The 18,002-nt window shown below is 32.7% G+C and overlaps 1 long non-coding RNA gene across 7 annotated transcripts; it reads left to right on the top strand.

Moving 5' to 3' along the window:
- Positions 1-6,698: 6,698 nt before the first annotated feature.
- LOC122723489 lies at positions 6,699-18,002 on the top strand. Of its 7 annotated transcripts, none has more exons than XR_006350395.1 (4): positions 6,699-7,186; positions 7,663-8,613; positions 13,862-14,825; positions 14,900-15,593. It is a non-coding gene; the product is annotated as an uncharacterized LOC122723489 (long non-coding RNA). The 7 variants fall into 7 exon arrangements; XR_006350394.1 differs by having other exon boundaries at positions 6,700-8,172; positions 8,567-8,613; positions 14,900-18,002; XR_006350396.1 differs by having other exon boundaries at positions 6,702-8,613; positions 13,862-13,951; positions 14,283-14,825; positions 14,900-18,002.

Genomic DNA, 18,002 nt, shown 5'->3' with positions numbered 1-18,002 from the left:
TTTCGTTAATTCCAACCGTTGAGTGATTTACTTTAATTACGATCGTATTTAAAAATTTATTAGTTAATTTTTTAATTTTATAAAAATATATACTAATATATACGAATTAATCTTTTCGTATTTAGAGTATTTTAATTTTTTTATAATATTTAATAGTTAAAATTAATATAAAAATTAATTAATAATTTTTTAAAAAAATTAAAAGTATTTTAATGTACTTTTTAAAATTTAAAAAAAATTCTCCATAACACTGGGGATAATATAGTAATTTTTTCTTAATTTTAATATTAAACTGAGCTATATCCATATTCTGGTTGTGTGGTCCATCATGCTTGTGATATATTGTTTTTCTACCAATATAGTAATAGCAGTAGTAGCAATTTTTTTTTTGTCAAAGTAGATATATTAAGTTAAAGATTATAGGCCTACAAGAGAAAAAATACAAACTATTAAATCCCAAAACATCAAAAAGGCTCTGAGCCCAAAATAAACAATAAAAGTTAGCATAAAGTTTCTGATTTTTAAAATTCAATCCAACATCATCTGAAAAAAAAAAAAGGAGATTTGCCAAGATTGCATCTAGGGATGTGAGTCGGGTGGGTTTTCACGGATACCCGATCCGCCCAAACCCTATTAGAACGGATTTGGATTTTTACAAAACGGATTTGGGCGGATTCGGATTTGAAAAATTTTACCCGTCTCGGATTCGGATAGGGTTCGGAATTAGACTATCGGATACCCGTTACCCGAACCCGATTAGTATATAACAAAACTAACCCTAACCCACCCTAACCCTGATCCATTTTCATTTTCACTACCCTCTCTCCGTCGCGCCTCTCTCCCTGCTTCCCTTCCTATAATTCCCAATTCCCAATTGGCCTCTCTCCTCCACTTCACTGACGCCCAATCAGATATCACCTTCTCCTCTCTTCTTCATTCGCCCGTCCGCCAGTCACCGTAGTAATACATGAGCTCCTTTCCCTAACTCGGTGAATCGGAATCGAGTTTAATTTTCAGGTATTGGAATTCATTGGATTGGGATATTTTGTTCGTGTTAGGGTTTTGTGATCTTTTTCTCCCTCAGTCATCAATATCTCCTCTCTCCAGTCGGTAACATCTTCCACACTCCCGCCTCTCTCCCCCATTTCACTGACGAGTGTCGGCAGCCCAATCGACACCGGCGATGTCTCCTTTCTCTCCCCAGTCGACGATAAATCTTCTCTCTCCAGATATCTCCTTCTCTCTCTCCAGTGGCACATCTCCCACTTCTCAGTCGGAGACAACTCTTCCCTCTGCCTCTCCACAATCGGCGTCGACGACATCTCCTTTGGCTGGAATAGGTTTGCAATCAAATTTTTTGATAATCAGATCTTTTATATCCATATTGTTAAAGAATTTTTAGTTGCTATTAAAGAATTTTAGAATTTATAAACTATTAATTTGATTATTTGGATATTTGCTATTTGATTATTGCTCTCCAATATTTCTACTGCTGGGTATGTGCATATCTTAGGAATAGTTTTAGGTTTGTGCATATCTTAGGAATAGTTTTAGTTGAATAGATAATTGAGGTTGATATTCAGTTTGTGCAAATTTTCTAATTCAGGTTGTGCAAATTTTCTAATTTAGGGTTTGATATTTGGGTTATAAAATCTAAATTTTTAAATTTTTTTCATTGAATTCAATTTAAAAAAATCGGGTTCGGTCGGATTCGGGTATTGTATGGGTATTGTTAAACGGATTTGGAACGGGTACGGATAGTAAAATTAAAATACTAAACGGATTTGGGACGGGTTCAAAAATTTTATATATAATCGAATTCGGGTTTGGGTACCCTCAATTTCGCGGGTACCCTACCCGTTTACATCCCTAATTGCATCGTATACTCTTTTAATAAGGTCACCACCTATGGCCAAGGATCGACGGAAATAAAACTCCTTCAATAATAGGTCAAAAGTGACCGTAGCAAATATATTGAGAACCATATAAGATAACTGATTTTAATTCTTTTAAAGAGAGAAGGCCCTCACCTAAGATTATGAGTAGACTTGCAAATTAAATCCTGTTGAGAAGTGAAGAACTGAGAATATTGGATACAACAATGGTCATAGGAAAATTTGACAGAACTCTGACTTCCATAAATGGCCTAAGAGAATTGGAGCAAATAAGGAAAATGTTATCGTTAGTATTAGGGGTGAGCATTCGGTCGGTTTGGTTCAAAACCGAACCGAACCGAATAAACCGAAAACTGAAATTTTAGTGTTTATGAAAATCGAATCGAATCGATTTTAGTCAGAAACCGAATCGAACCGAACCGATCTGATTCGGTTCGATTCATTTCGATTTAATCGGTTTCGATTTTTAATAATTTTTTTACTTTTACACTTTATTTTTAATATTTTAAAATTTAATCAAAATATTTTAATTTTAATATAATTTAATTTCTTTATATTATTGAAAAAATATATTATTATCACTAATCGGTTCGGTTCGGTTTTTTCGGTTTTTTTCTGATTAAAACCGAACCGAACTGAAATAACTGAAATTTCTGAAATTAAAAATTAAACCGAACCGAAATGTATAAAAAATCGAACTAAATGTTTTAAATCAATTCAATTCAATTGATTTTTTCGATTTGAACCGAATACTGCTCACCCTAGTTAGTATTCCTGAAATAACCCAAATATTTCCACCGGATCAACATAAAAAATGAAAGAGACCAAAAAAAATAAAAAAACATTCCAAAAAAAAGAAGGCTAAAATCGACAAAAAAAACATTCCATAAATGCTCCTTCCCTTTCTGTAGCGTCGCTTCCTCGTCTTTTTGATCTCGGTTTGCATGCATTTTCTTCGACCGCAACTCTCTTGAATGACTTGTTTTGCTTTGGATGTTGGTTCAGTTGACTCCATGTATTTTAGGTGGTTAAATGGCTTTGTCTATTTTAAGAGAGTCAGCTTTGTTTCTAAGATTGATGAAGGGGGTGGCCGGAGAAGAAAGGTCTAGGTGTGCAGTGCTGCTGTGCTGGGTTTAGTATGTGGGTCATGATGTTCGGGTCGAGATCTAGGGTTTCCATTATGGGTTCCTGTGGTTTTTCCTTTATTATCAATGGGCCTTAATTTATGGTTCTTTGAAATATACAGACTTCTTGTATTCTGACTTTAGGCCTTTTATTAATGAATCTACCTTTAATAAAAAAAATTTTGAACAAAATTAACATTCATATATCTAGAAAAAAATACCTGATGCAATTATTGACTTAGAGTTATTTTGATCTTGTTAGAAGAAAATTTTGGAATCTAAATAAACTAATTTCTCTTCCTTAAAACTTTACCTTTAATAAATACATATTTAATACGAAAAATAGATATTTTCACTTCATCCATCAAATATCTAAATGAAATGATATTATTTATTTTAATTTTCGACGTCTTTTAATATCATATGCCACATTAGTGAATAGAATTTTAACCTAATAAAACATCACAACTATAACCAAAGTTTTATACTTCTATCTCCATATAGTTTTGTTTAGGATGTATATGTGATTGCAAAGGAAGACATGCAATATATATATACAAAGAAAAAAAAATTATTTAGATTCGATTTACGACAAGATCCATATAAAAATTAAATAAAATGTATTTACTTGCAAAATTATAATTCAAATGAATTAAAATTTTAATCAAAAAAATTTAAATAAGTTTTTATAAAATCATACATAACTTTTGTTTTAATAATTCCATATCTTCTATACAATATAAATATAATTATTTTTAATAATAATAATTTCATGAAGAGTAAGTAATTAATTTTTATAATAATTTCATATTTTCTATATGCTGTAAATATAATTATTTTTAATAATATTTTATTTTTTATAGTTATAATTGCAATAAAAGGCAAAGTTATTCAAAATTGATGTTTTGAAATTTAGAAAATAGAGTTTTTTGTGGGCGTGTAACCTTGTACAGAAAAGACGTTTATTTCATTTTATCTCTTTATTTTTTGTCTGCTAGTAACGTCTAACCGTCTTTTTGCTACCGTGCCACCTATTTTTGTCACTCAGATCCATATATATAGATGTGTCAGAGTCCCTCTCTATGCTAGGCTGCCATTTAATTCCTCTCAACACACATGCGGACAGAATTGCGAGGTGAATGAATCTGCTCTTTTATCTCTTATCATGTCACTGAATTAGATTTGTCTTGTACGAGTTCATTCGCGTGGTCCATCCGGTTTGCTCCACGTTACCGAGCTAGGATATGCAGTGTCTAGTTAGTTTTGTTTGAGTAAGGTTTGATAGGTCTTGAATCAATATTTTTCTTTAAAATTTAGCCTTGTCTCTCGATATAGACCGCGATCATAAAAATAAACATGAAAAATAAAAAAATTGAAGAAAAAAAAATCAAAACCATACCATCTATAGTTATTAAGATGAAGATGATAAAATAGATAAAAAATAAAAGATTAAAATTGAAAAATAATAAATAATTTTATTTACGTGATTTTTATATAAAAATTAAAGTTACTTTAATTATTTATAAAATTTCTATTTCTTTTTATTATTAGATTTAAATTGCTTTACACGTTGATTATTTAAATTAATTTAAAGTTTAAATTCATTATTTTATTTAATTTAATATAAAAGTTAATTTTCTGCCATGATCTTATTATACTATTGCCATTTGAAGGCACCTTATGTTTGTATATGAAAATTTCCTATTTAATTTAATAATATCAGTTAATTATATTATTTAATTTACTAAACAACGTGCAAGGCATTTTCTGTTTGTATATTATTTATTAATTTTCTTTAATTTAATATAGAAGAAGAAAAATTAACATTAAAAAAATTTCCTATTTGGACTAGTGATACACGAAGAATGAAAAAAAAAATATATATATATATATAATATAATAAAAATATTTTAAAATTTTTTAAAATAATATATATAAATAATAATTGTATTATTAACGAATTAAGGCATTCAAACATTTAGCCTAATCATAAATACATCTGAATAAATCTGAAAAATCTCATATTTTACTTTTTCAATCTCTAATTTTTATTTAAAAAAAATATTTAATTCTCATTCCAAAAAAAATTATTAACGGGTTAAAATAACGTGCAATACACATTGAATAGTTTTAAATAAAGGTTAGTTTTTTTATTATTAATTTATTAAATTTTCATAAAATAATTACTTTAAAAAATATATATTACTTCTATAAATTTATAAAATATAAATTTTATAAATTTGAAATTTTTTAAAGAAATTACAAAAATTTATATTTATACATTTTTTGAATTATCATCATTTTTCTTAATCATATTTTTTAAATATAATTAATCAAGAAAAATAAATTTATTTTTAAAAAGGGAAAATTATTTTTTAGTCCCTGAGGTTTAACGTAATTAATACTTCTGTCCCTCTATTTTGGCGACCTAACACTTAAGTCCCTCACTTTCTCTTCCGTCCAAATTCGTAGTCCTTCCGTCCATTTAAACCGTTTGGTCAAAGAGTCAAAAGTGAGATGTGATGATTTTTTCCAAAAATACCCTTCTTTCAATGTGAAATTCTAGAAGAAGAAGAAGAAGTTGCAGAAAGGGTAGGAAGAAGAAGAAGAAGAAGAAAGAAGAAGAAGAAGAAGAAAAAGTTGCAGAAAGGGTAGGAAGAAGAAGAAAAAAAAAGTTGCAGAAAGGGTAGGAAGAAGAAGAAGAAGAAGAAGAAGAAGAAGAAAACAGAAGAAGAAGAAGAAGAAGAGGGTTAATTTTGTCAATTCACGTGTCCCAAACGGCTATTTTGGACGGAAGGACTACGAATTTGGACAGAAAAGAAAGTGAGGGACTTAAGTGTTGGGTCGCTAAAATAGAGGGACAGAAGTGTTAATTACGTTAAATCTCAGGGACTACAAAGTAATTTTCCCTTTTAAAAATTAAAGTGAAATATAATTTTTTATTTATTTTATTTAATTTTACACTATATTTAATTCAATTTCAAGTCTTAAATTTTTTCGAATTTAACTCAATTTTATATTTTATATATTTAATTTGAATAAAAATTAAAATTCAATTATAGGAATTCAATTCCATAAAATTAATTATAACTAAAATTAACCTTATGAAATTTAAAATGAATTTTACTAAAATTTACACAATAATATCTTTTGAACTAAAATACTCATATCAACCAATTTTCTCTCAATAATTTATATCTTATATTTAATTAAATTTTACTGGTTATAAAAGATCAAATAAAAAAAATATTTATTTATTTATTATTATTATATCTAGATAATTATATAATATATATGTTTTTCTAATTTTCTAATATCTAAATTTATTTTCTTTTACTAATAAAATTATTTTTTTATTATATAAATTTTCAGTCATGAAAATTTATTTAAAAATTATTAATGTATTTTTAATGAGTTTATATTTTTATTAATTGCTATAAATTTACTAAATATAAAAAAATTTTATAGAGTAAAAAATTATTTATTTCACTCTTAAAAATAATTTAAAAAATTAAAATATAAATTATATAAAATTATACATTTTAATTTATGTCATATCAAATAATAAAATTTATTTCAAACCAATTATATTTAGAATTCAATTAACTTGAAACGCATTTTTCAATGAAATTGATCCAAACACTGTCTTAACAAAATGAGCATCGAAGTGACCCAAAACAATAAATTCGCTTGTGGAAATTATTCAGCTCCAAAAGCAGTTTGATCTCGTTGAAACTCCGGCCACCGATATGGCGACCTCCCCTTCAGAAATATTCTCCCTAATTACTTGAAGCCGCTTTAATCGCCAGACCTATTCTCACCCAACTTTTCACTTCTATTCTGACTAGTTCCATCGATCTTCCTCATACAAATTTGAGTTTCAACAGACTTCATCAATCTCCCAGATTCTCTTGCCATTATTCTTGTTTTGAAGTGTGGTTCATGTTTGAATTCCATTTTTAACTGCTCAATTTCTGAGACACTTTAGGGAATCTAATTTGGGTATGTTCTGATCTTGTGACAATCTGACTTGTATCACTTTTGGAAATTCTTACTTCGGGTACGTTCCATTTGCGCTCAAAGATTTGGGAATGATGGCAATCCATGTCAATCTCCTGAATCACTACCTCCAGAAAGAGTTGGTAATACCTTTCAATTTCCTGAGAGGTAAAATATAATAATTTCCACTTAGGAATTAGGTTCAAACAAGATTTCTGGAAAAGAACCTTTAAAAATGATGTTGGAGATTTGTTGTTTAGCTGTTCTGTTTTCAGTTTAAAACATAAACAATTATTAATGGCCTCTATTAATATATTCAAGAATGTTCTTTTCTCAACAGCTCCAAACATACCCATGATGTCAATATCCACTAGTTTTTGAATTTGTAACTAGGTTGGAATGTTTGCTGTTATATCAAAGTAAAAATATTTGAATTTGTGAACTTTTCTGTGGAGGCATCAATTTATTATTATTGTTATTATGATATGAACTGGCATTCTTTAGGGTTTCGTATTATTAATAATAATGTCATCTTTTATTTCATTCAGATCAAAAGGGATTCCTGTTCGCCTTATCTTTTGGTGTCCATTTTGAATTTTATGTTTACCTCTTATTTCTGGTTATCTGGTTGTCAACTAATGTAGGTAAGACCAAGAGATATTCTGAATCTATTATCTAGCTTATGAATCTGGTTCTGGTAAAACAATATCCTTTGGTGCAAGAGGGCCTGAACGTCTCTGCATTTCATTAATGAGTATGATCTCCTGGTACCCAAAAGTTAGCTCAAGGGGAGGAATCTCTAACGCAAAGGCACCTTACCCTATCTCAAACCACCGATGTGGGATATACTGGAGCTTAAGAGACATCCAACAATGGTGAGGAGACTCTAATACCAGGGTCAGGTCTAACTCATTCCAAAATCTAGCTAGGGGAGATCCCTAAAGCCCTTATTTCCAAACAGATGTGGGATTCAATAGTAACCATACTCTATTTTCTCAAGATTTTATATAGTTTTGCTAGCTAGGTTTTTGGTGCAGAATTGCGATGGGCAGACTCTATACACATTGAATATATATTTGGAAGGCCAAGGCAAAAAGGCAGCCTTCAATTGAAGGAGCATCTTGGTTTTGAACATTCAGAAAGCTATTACTTGGGTACAAGCTTTGTTTTCTTTAAAGAAATGTTTGAATTTTCTTCTTCTCTTCCTGGCCTCCTCTATTTAATGTATGCTTGTGTGTGTGACTTAAGTGGGTCCTGGTTGTTATGTGCATGCCATTACTATTCTTTATAAGTTTTTTCTTTTGGTCTTATTTAATTGAAGCCTTACTGCCTAAGATTGAATTTAATGGCGTCTCCCTGGAAAAAAGATCATTACTCCCTTACTGATGGCTACAAAAGTAGGCTTGCTTATGCAATCCAACTTGTAAGATGCTATATGTTAATCGACACTAAAATTGATTTCAGACAGGCTTCAACCTAAATTCGTAATATTTGATAGTCAGATGAGTATTTTATTTATGATGAATGTCAATGGATTTTGATGTTCAGGTTCAGGTCCTTGACTGTTGATTTGGACGAATCTCTTGGTGGTCTTGGTATGAGTCTCATCTAGTTTGTCGTTCTGCTTGTTTAATTGGTGATTTGTGAACACAAGAATTCAGTAGAAGTTATTCAATAATCAAGCATGAGACCTGTAGTTTTCTGCAGCTTTATATGTTTAAAGAACTGGAATGATTTTTAATTGTTGATTATCGCATTTGGCTCTACCTAAAATCATAGATCAAAGGCAGGCTGAAGTCACTTTGATAACCCTAAGCACAAGTGGCTGGACCATTGATCACTCCCTAGGAAGGGATAGAGGTAGCAGTTTGATAAAATGGCTGGTTGAGCAATCTTAATTTCAGTTCAAAATACTTCCAATTTAAGTTGAGCCACTAGCTTGAACTTCTGATATGCCATGCTTAGTCTGGTGACTGTTCACTTAGCATTGTTTTTCTTGAGATCTTTCAAGACCTGGATTGTGCTCCTGTAGACTTGCTTAAATGGTGTCTTTGATTGTTGTAAATTCTGCTTTCAAGACCAGATTGGAAAGCACGAGCTGAAATAAAAAAAAAAAACTTTTAAATCAGCCGAAGAAAGAACTTCCCATTCTTGTTGTCAATCATGATGTCAAGTAAGAGTGTGCGCGTGCCTGTCTCTCTGTGTGTGTGTGTGCACTCAGGATTTTTATCTCTTTTCTTTTCCCTCCCAAATTCTTTCCCTTCTGTAGGTGTTACGCTCACCTCTTTTTTGTTAAATTTTTTGCTGACGGAAATGGCAATCATATCTTCAACTCTCTTTGTTCATAAACAAAAACATAGTTTCACTGATATTGATTCCTTGAACCCAAGATTGATATAACTTAAGAGTTCCACAAATTAACATATTGAACATATTGAACATACAATTATCATAAGGCACCACAACAAAGTATTTGACTTGATCATCTCTTTTTTTTTTTTGGTAAATTTCTCCCAGCCTACTTGAACTTAGAACTCATTGTAGTGTTGTCCCATAACTCTAATTTATAATATAAAACTCCTTCAACTTTACCGGCCAAAGCTCATATGAGTCACTGATGTGGCAATTTTAGCTGGCACTATAAGACATGTTGGGATATTTTTTTCCTTCTTTCTCAAATATTTGTCTTTTTCCTCTCTCCCTATCTCTCCACATCTCTCACCACTTATTCCATTTCTGTTCACTCCTCCCACCCTTGATCCTTCTCTCCTTGGTTTTCTCTTTTTGCTCCTCTCCCAAATTCAAAATCCTTTTTCTTGATAAAATTACAAAGCTCCAACTCTTGAAAAGACAAAAGAATAAATGGTTGAAAGGAAAAAATTGATGTTAAACAAACAAAAAGGAAAAGAAAAATTTCTGCAGATCAAAGGACAAAACAACAATCCCCGAGCCTCCAACTCTTATTCTTTATATTTCTCTTTCCTCCAACTCTAGAAATTCTTGAATACAAAACCAGCAGATTCAACCAACTATGGGAAGTTTGAAACTCTAAGTCGAATCATAGAGAATATTCCTCCCCTTTTGAGTAAGTTCACTAGGAAACGAAACTCTCTCTCTCTTTCTCTCTATGTTTCTCTTAATGGTCCATTCCTTTGAGTGATACATTGAGACTCAATTGAGGTACAATTCTCCACTCTAATGCAAACTCATGGTTTATCATCCAAAGGTTGACATAGGGGTTGTCTAGTTCAATTTCATAGAAAGATTCAAGGGAAGGGCTGGCATGTAAATCTATCGCTAAGACTCTCACCACTCATCCACAACCTTGACTAGAATACCTGATATGCTTCTATCAAGCTACCATTGCTATGTCATAAAAAATCACTAGGGTTTTGACTTCTTAACTCTTTAGCAGTATTTTGAAGCTCAAATTGATGTTTCCATGCTCAGATCAGTTGCTTCCATGTGCAAATTCCCAGCAAAAGGGAAATGAATATGTTGTTGGCTTTGATTTTTTTTTTTTCCTTTTGGGTTTGACAATTTGGGTGTTGGAGGTAAATGGGAGAGAATTTCAGGAGGGGTAGGAGAGTTGTTAAATTTGGAACAGGCCTAACTTACTTTAGAAGCTAGCTCTAGGGGGAGGAGTGCCTAAGTCCTTTATAAAGATCATATTACCCTTATCCCAAATTGACTCCAGAAGCTAGTTCTAGGGAGAGTAGTGTCTAAGACCCTTATAAAGATTATATTACTCTTTTCCCAAAACTTGAGATTTTAACATACTGATACGGAGCAACTAGCCTTGGATTTTACGGCAGATTTAGACCGGGGCTAACTTTTGTATTTTAATTATTATTTTTGGATATTTTGGGTATTTTCATAATTTTGCACATTAGGGTTTTGTTTTTATTGTAAATAGCCTCCCTTGGCTATTAGGATTTTAGACTCCTATTAGGATTAGGATTATTTTTGCATATTAGGATTTTATTTCTATTATAAATAGCCTCCCTTAGCTATTAGAAACACACTTTTCAATTTTTAAGAAATTTCAATAAGACTTTTCGTCTTTTAGCCTATCTTTTCTCTTATTTCGTCTTAACCAAACGATATTGGTTGAAACTCCTGACGGAGTCTAAATAGTCCTGTATCACATACCCCTTTACGCTCAAAACTATACTGGAGCGTGAAATATTTATGGGAGGCCTAATATCGATGGGAAGCTCTAATACTATGTTAAAAGATTTAGGTCAGTCCTAACTCATCCTAGAAATTAGCTCTACGGGTGGAGTATCTAAGTCTCTTACAAAAGGCACGTTACTCAAATCAACGTAGGATTCAATAAGTGGAGAACACGTAGGATTCAAAAAAGGCTCTAATTTTTTAAGTATCAACAATTAATGTGCATCTATTTGCTCTGTTGGCAACCCCTCACTCTTATTCCTTCGCAAATTTTTAGAATCTTTTACTATTATGATTTTGCTACCAGCAGCCTAAATTTCATTATTGGTGATGACCAAGCTTTTGAAACCTTTGGCCACATCAATAGTTTTACGAACTTGGCACATTTGTTATTTTGTTGTGATCACAGAATGCCAGCTAAGTTGAAGGGAAAGGATTTCAGGTCACAATTTATGATATATGATACTGAGTGTTGGGCGGTGAATAAAGAACACATGTACAAGCTCAGTGTGGCAAACATGAGAATGTTAAGATAGACTTGCATAACTGCATTGAACCATTAATAATGTATTCATTTGCAGAATGGCAGAAGCCCTAATGGGAAAGAAATGAAAGGCCATGCTAAGATGTCTTGGACACATGCATTGTAGACCACCAAGTTCACTTGGAAGGTTGAGAACATTAAATTAATTGGAGATAATAAAAGGAGGGACTAGCCTAAGATGATGCGATTAGTAGATCTATATCTTTCAGCTGATGTAAACCTAAAGTGGTCTGATAGAAGAAGACAATTCCGTAAAGCTGAAACCAACTACCTTGAGATTAAGTCTTAGTTGAGTTGAGTTTGGCTTAGGATCAATGCTTTTGCTAGAGGTAGATCCTGCTATTATAATCCTGATTCTTCTAGATCAATTCTCTAATGATCCTGGTTTGCCCCTTTCTCATAATATTGATCTTCTTTATTATTTTCATCTTCATAGATACAAATTACTTCTTTGGAATTCAAAAGATACTTGCAAATAGTCCAGCTCATGATTACTAAATTAGAGATGTTACATGACACTAAGCAACCACACTTCTATTATTACACAAGGAAATTGAGGCATCACTACTAAATCACTCACAAGTACATAATAACATAGAGAATATCCATGAAACACCATGACATGTGTTTTTGCTCCTTTGCTACAGCTCCAACACCAAGTCTACAGTCCAATGTTAGAAAGGAATCAGATACATCCATCATAAGCTTAATTATTGACTCTCATTGTTGACTGTATGGTCAATGATGCATTTAAACAAAATAATAATAATCGGAAAGGGTAAATTACAATGTAATCTTTGTAGTTTAGTGAAACATACACATTAGTCCATTTATGTTTAAAAGCTACCTATCTAGTCTTTGTAATTTTAAAAAACCAAAAAACTAGTCTCTGCTATGAGAAATACAGCTAGAATTCTTTTATTTCATTCACATTTTAGTTCCTATAACGTCATGCAGTCCAAAAATTTAGTCCATGTAGGTTAAAAGCATACAAGAAGTTAGTTCCTAACTAAGTTACATAGTAGTGGCCGCTTAACTGTATTTCTCATGGTGGGGACTAATTAGTTTTTTTTTTTTTTGTTACAAGGACTAAATAGGTGACTTCTGACTAAATTATAATTTATATAAAAAGTTCGGTTCTTTATAAGGAGTCAATTATGCCATTGTGTGCATGGAATGTAGTCTGGAATTATTATAACTATTTTGATAGCCTAAGTACCCTGTTTAGTTATCCTAGCACTTGAATGCCTGCACACTGATAATGAGGACACACATGTGCAAGGGTCTTCGCTTTTTTTTTTCTTCTTCTTCTTTTTCCCTCTCCCCTTTGTTGCTGCAAAAATATTGGTCAGTGTTCCATCAGCATATGTCAATTTTGTCATATGCTTATTCAAATTTTAGGGGTTTTTTTTCTGAAAAGATTATGTCAAATGAAAAGGTTATAGATTTACAGGACTAACTGGAATACCCAAAAGAATGATTGATATGCAAATGACTAGGACATTAAAAACTTGTTGAAGAATGATAGGTAGGAATATACTTTGATTATACTTTAAGAGTGTAAGTGTCTATTTCTTTGGCAATTTTCAAATGTATTGCCAATAAATTAGTGCTAAAGCTTTGCTTGAGTCAACATTGTGATGAATTGATGGAAGTGGCAACTGTATATGGTTTTGACTAGTTGACGTTAGTATAGTATCCTTTCGTTTTTCCAAAAATAGTGTTGTACTTGGGTGTTAGAATAAATATGTGAATGCAATTTTTGGTTGATGTTTTCTGCAGGCTCTTTGATTCAGTTGTGCTTGTTACACTATGCTTGTCATTGTATAGAACTAACTAAATAGATCATTCCTGCCTTTAGCATCCATCATAATATTTCTAAGTTCTGTGATTTATTAAAAGTTCTTTTTAGAAAAGGTTCCCCAGTACTTTGGATCAATGTTAACCCACCATGAATAGATTTGTGTTTCTGAATTTCATTATCTCTATTGAGATGAAAGTTTGTGTTTATTTTTAAGCAGTATTTCTTATTTAATTATCAGTGTGCTGCCTTACTCAGGAATCCATTATTGCATAAAGTCAAGATGTGTTAGTACTTACAGTCTGCATCTGTTTTGATCCAGTATTCCCCATTTCCATTGATGTTACTTCCACTCAGACCATACTGGAAATCGTTCTTGTAGCGTTGTATCCTTTCCATTGACTTCGATTCTGTAAGAAATTTTCTGTTATCTTCATTCTCGCTTGCTAAGTCTGCATTGTGACCCAGAGCCTTAATATTCTCTTTATGGAACTCAATGAACTCTTCTTCGGCTAAAGAGTTTTCAGGATGCACTTGTCTATGTAACATTCTTAGTACCTGCATGCCAAATTTGAGCAAAATCAGAACTCTTGTGGAAAATGTGTCATTTAATATATTTTATGCAATATTGAAAGTTTATACTCATAGTTCAGGATCCCATTGACAACATATTTTTATGGTGGTGAATTTGTTGCCTACTGGAGTTTTTTGTTTAAAAGTATACTGGTTGATCATGAATACAGGTTACCAGATGGTCTTGATTGGTGATTAAGAAAATTTCTTGAGACAAGTATTTTGTAATTTAAGATGTAGCCTATGCACATAGATGATGCTTTTCAACAGGTACGTAATGTACTCAACCCTTAATTTCTTTTTCTTGCACAGATCCCTTGGGTTAAGTTGAAAAAGAAATCTGCACCATCCTATTCTTGTGCTTGAAAACCAGTTGGCCAGATATTCTGGCAGCATGCTTCAAAGAAAACAAATCAGTATTCAGCCTATTCAACTGTTGGTCATGAGAATATAGCAATATTGGTCACAGAATTATAGATAGACTCGCCGGGTCCGTGATTACGTTTTCTGAGGAACCTAGAGCTGGTAAACTCACCTTATTAAGCTTTTTCTTGGTTGAAACAGAACTGGCAGCTTCATTAGTGGATGGAGGAGCAGGACTCCTTGAAGGATGAAACTTTCTTAGTATTTTTTTGATGAGATGTTTAGCAGATTTATGTGCTTGCTTGGCATGCATTTCTCGTTTCCCTTCAGTTTCGGCAGAAGTTTCATCTGTAAGCTTTTTCCTTTGAAACACCTCCCCAGGTGATGCTTTTTCCTTTTCTAATTCGACTGTTGTTTCTGGCAGTTCTCTCAATGAACCAAATAGATATCCTTGAAGTGGACATGGTGCAACCTTTACATAATCATCAGCTTTGGCTCCCTTCATTTGCATGCCTCCGAGTGTAATAGTGCTAATGCAACTGTTCCTTCCCAATGATTCATTGCAATCTTCTTTGGCTTCAGCTTCAGTGTCAAGAAACTTTCTTGTTTCGTCTTTGAGGACTTTCAAGTCATTATCTGTCACCTCTATTTTTTCATCCGCTATGTTCTCCAAAGACCTGGGAAATGTTGGTGTTGCTGGCTCACTGGTGCCGTATTCTGAACCGAGTGTTCCAATTGCAAGAAAACCATGAAAAAGGTCGGGTATGACCATGGATGTTTCATCTTCACAATTACCTTCTGCTTTCTTGGCTTCAACTTCAGATAAATTATTTTCACGTGCCTCATGTCTGGAGTCAAACCTTGGTCTTATATGGGACACTTGGTCATCAAGAGGTGTCTTTGCTGAAAGGCAAGCACAATAGTTCCCTGAAGCAGGAGTAATGAGAAAAATTAAGGCAACATGGAAGAACATTTTAATTGGCTTTTTGGGCATGCAGTTATAATAGATTTCTATACTTGAAAATGCAAACATGTACGATCTTATAAGTGTCATACCAAATTCCATTAATTGGATGAGGCAAGCCTCAGATGAATGAACAATGTAGGTTAGAGAATCATTGACTTGTGCAACAGTGTGGTAGTACTGCATACAGCACATTATTTGAATTACAAGGTGGATGCTATATTTGTTCTGATCTACCTATTTCTAGCATGCTCACCGAAGACAGTTTCAGTTGCACTATAAGGACAAGAGATCTTCTGGTCTCAAGACTCGATTAATGTTGGAAAATCTTAAAAAAGTCAGATGCAACACTTGTACTGAGCTGCTTACTCTTTCTCTAGCCTTCTACTTTATTTTATTTTGGCTAAGCTGAAAAAACTAGACAAGTGAAATGATTTGATAATAAAGCTAATGTTTTCATAAACTAATTTCGCGTGGACAGGAACAGCTGGTTCTATGGCAACAGGATACAAGCAGGCTCAGGCAGTCTTGGTATATCTTTAAAGTTGAGATGTTTCTGCCACAAAATGATCTGCCTGAGACTCAATATTTTGAGTGTCGGTTTTGCCAATTGATGTGATGGTAGGTAAATGATGCTCAGGGAAGTTTTGTGTTTTTATCTGACAATTTATGTATAAGTAGAAGAAGAAGAAGAAGAGGAGGAGGAGAGTTGGAATACCTATTTTAAAGTCCTTGAATGGCTCAATGTTAGTATCCCGTATTTTATTGTGCATCCAACCTAGAAACTGCAAAAATGAAATATAGAGATGAAGTTGAAAGATCATTGATATTTGTTCTATTTTAAATTTGGTAAGAGCATGGAGTATGGACTCACCCTCATTTTGATCTGTCTGAAGGTTTTGATATTGCGAGTCACAAGAGCGATTTGATAGACTTAGGTAATAAATATGCAGGGTAAGCAGGACCTTAAAAGAAGATATTAGGGTCACTAAAGAGCATAAGATTCTGGATTTTTTTAATCATGATTGTTCAATGAGTTGGAAGTCAGTGGATGCTAGGAGGGATATTTTGGCTCCTGTTAGAGAGAAACATTTAGATAGAAACAAGCTTCTTGTTGGCTGTTCTTTGTCAAGCTTAAATCAATTAGAAGGATTTGGGATTAGTTATGAGACCCTCAAACCCAAGTTGGGTTGAAAATTTTGCTTGCATGCTTGAGGTGGTTCTATGTATACTTAAATCAATTGGATGCACATTAACCACGAATCAAAATAGGTGCAATTTGTTTTCACATGCATCCATTATGTTGGCCATATATTAATGATATGTGCATCTTTTTATGGATTCATACGTTGAATGAGAGTGGACATATGAACACAATCAAATCTCCATAAATATTAACTCTCTCTCTCTCTCTCCCCATATAAATGTGTGTTGTGTGTGTGTGTGTGTATTGCTTCATGACTTTTTTGCACATGGTAATTTGTGAAATGTAGAAGGGCACCATTGCTTGTAGGACCAAAAAATGTTGTGGGTGAAATGTGATTACATTATAATTGTTGTGGGTCAAAAAGTGATTACATTATAAGTTATGCTCTACATGGATCCCAAAGGGAAACGATGAATTCTTTTAGCTCTTTAGCAAATGCTTTTGGTTGAGATACTTCTAACTGAATGATTCTTATCTAGTACCAATTACCACTGTGCTTCTTTTAGCTCTTCGGCAAATGCTTTTGGTTGAGATGCTTCTAACTGAATGATTCTTATCTAGTACCAAATACCACTGTGCTTCTTTTAGCTCTTCAGCAAATGCTTCTGCTTGAGATACTTCTAACTGAATGATTCTCATCTGGAACACAATTACCACTGTGCTTGCGACATGAAATATCTGTGCTAATAGTACTGAAAGATTAGGCTGGGCCATTGTGTATTGATCTTTAGAAGTGGTTTGTAACTTTTTAGCTATTCTCTTATTCATATTATTTTTGACATTATTATTATTAATCACCACTGTGGCATCAGTATAATATTAAAGTTACTCTATTTATAACCCAAGTCCACGAGTTTAATCCACATGAACAGCCTCTTTGAATTAGGGTTTAGGGTTTGTGAAGCAAGGCTAAGGTGGCATACATCAACCGTTCCCGGGGTTCACAAATGTTGGATGGCTAGCGAGTCGCACCTTTTTTTTTGTTTTCATTAATCACCATTCTTGCTTACCCTACTAGCTCTCTTATTTTGTGAAATTTATGTTTCTTCTGTGTGTTTTTTGTTGTGTTGTGGGTAATTTTGTTTCACTACGGAGGATATATATCTGAAGTGAGAGATGTACAGTTGACAGCAATTTTTTGCACTTCTCACAAAGAGACTGTGTTCATTGCAATGTGCCAAAAACATTGAGCTGTGATTTGTTGATGGTCACTTGTCAGGGAAGCACAAACTTGATGCAGGCTTATTGTGACATCATTAGTGACTTTAGTTGAACTTTTCAGATTGCATCAATCATCTTTTTCTGTTCAAACATTATTAGCGCAACCTGACAGAGTTGCTGGCTTTTTTTTTTTTT

Source organism: Manihot esculenta, chromosome 4 (assembly GCF_001659605.2).
Source record: "Manihot esculenta cultivar AM560-2 chromosome 4, M.esculenta_v8, whole genome shotgun sequence".
In the NCBI taxonomy this organism is placed as follows: Eukaryota; Viridiplantae; Streptophyta; class Magnoliopsida; order Malpighiales; family Euphorbiaceae; genus Manihot; species Manihot esculenta.
The sequence above is the reverse complement of the archived record's forward strand: the minus strand, read 5'-3'. Positions and strand labels throughout refer to the sequence as shown.